General features: G+C 39.8%; 1 pseudogene; it reads left to right on the top strand.

The window, feature by feature from the left end:
- The first annotated feature begins 866 nt into the window (after window positions 1–866).
- LOC117695272 (U1 small nuclear ribonucleoprotein C pseudogene) lies at window positions 867–1,364 on the top strand (annotated as a pseudogene).
- The last annotated feature ends 437 nt before the right edge of the window (window positions 1,365–1,801 follow it).

A 1,801-nucleotide genomic window follows, 5' to 3' on the forward strand; every position in this document is an offset into this window, starting at 1 on the left:
CATATACCTTTTATTTATGAATATATATGATATTAAAATATTTTATGGCCTCTTGAAAATTTAATTTTGAAAGTATTAAAAGAAGAAATTAAGGTCAATAAAAAATGTTATCTCAGAAAGCAAAATGTATACAGAAGAGACACTTTCCCTCATTCTGAGTCTGTTATGTTCTTTACTTGAAATTATAAGTTCTTTTTGTGTTCTCCCTTCTCTCTGTGGTTTTGGGGGGAGGGTCTCTGGCACACCTACGACCAAGAATGCTAGGGGATACTAGTGATCCCTCCCTCAGTTCTTCTTTACCTGATCCTCCCACCCTTCTCCCTACTTACATCTGCTTCCTCATTATTCTCCTTTGGCCTTCAGATCACTGTGCTCTATTAATACAGCCACTTTAAGATCTTTCCTCCACTTAACTATTGATGGTTCCTTTGTAGTTTCCAAATGTATACAGAAGAGACACTTTCCCTCATTCTGAGTCTGTTATGTTCTTTACTTAGAATTATAAGTTCTTTTTGTGTTCCTAAAGAATGTTGAGAGTGGAAAAATAGTCTTCCCCAGGGATAAGCTTCCTAGTTGGTTATTCAATCCCAAGTGGTCAACCCTTCAGTCATATTCATACAAGAAAATATACATATTATAAATATAATCTAGTTATTATAAATATATTATATTATAAGTATTATATATTTATATTTTTATTTATTTACATATTTAGGCATATAGACACACAACAATAATAATTAAACAGAAAAAAGTTCATGATTTCAAAAGGGAGCAAGGTGAGGATACAATGGTTGGGATTGGAGGTAGGAAAAAATAAAAATTACTAATGATAAACTTTAAAAAAAGAAAATAGGACCCGGGTAGCCAACGGCCTGTGAGCATCATGCCTAAGTTTTACTGTGACTACTGTGATACATATCTTACCCACGATTCTCCGTCTGTGAGGAAGACAGTGGTCGGAAACACAAAGAGAATGTGAAAGACTATTACCAGAAATGGATGGAAGAGCAGGCCCAGAGCCTGATTGACAAAACAACGGCTGCATTTCAACAAGGAAAGATCCCCCCGGCTCCGTTCTCTGCTCCTCCGCCTGTAGGGGCCATGATCCCACCTCCCCCAGTCTCCCGGGTCCTCCTCGGCCTGGCATGATGCATGCACCCCACATGGGAGGCCCTCCCATGATGCCAATGATGGGCCCCCCTCCTCCTGGGATGATGCCTGTGGGACCAGCTCCTGGGATGAGACCACCCATGGGAGGCCACATGCCCATGATGCCTGGGCCTCCAATGATGAGACCTCCCGCCCGCCCTATGATGGTGCCCACGAGGCCTGGCATGACCCGGCCAGACAGATAAGAGCCGAAGCGCTCTTTATCGTTTTGTATTTCTTGTGTTCCACCAGAAGATCTTGGTGCTGAGCCTGAGTGTTTACTAGATGCATGGCAAGGAACTTCCTTTCTAACAGAGAGAATACTTTTGGAGGGAGAAGTGAGACAAAAGGGGCCGTTTTCACTTACATTATGAACCATGAAAATAAAATGGTCAGCTGTTTTAGTTAAAAAAAAAAAAAGAAAAAAGAAAAATCAAGGGTTTAGAACTCAATGTTTTCAGAAGAAATATAAATGGCATAGAAATGTTTTTTAAAGTGTTCACTATCTTTAGCCATAAGGGAAATGCAAATTTGAAATGCCTTGAGATTTCATCTTATCTTACTCAGAATGGCTAAGATTTAAAAAATGGACAACAAATTATAGAGAGAATGTGGGGGAATGGGAAACAATCATGCACTGTTGGTTGAA

This window comes from Arvicanthis niloticus, chromosome X (assembly GCF_011762505.2).
Source record: "Arvicanthis niloticus isolate mArvNil1 chromosome X, mArvNil1.pat.X, whole genome shotgun sequence".
Lineage (NCBI taxonomy): Eukaryota > Metazoa > Chordata > Mammalia > Rodentia > Muridae > Arvicanthis > Arvicanthis niloticus.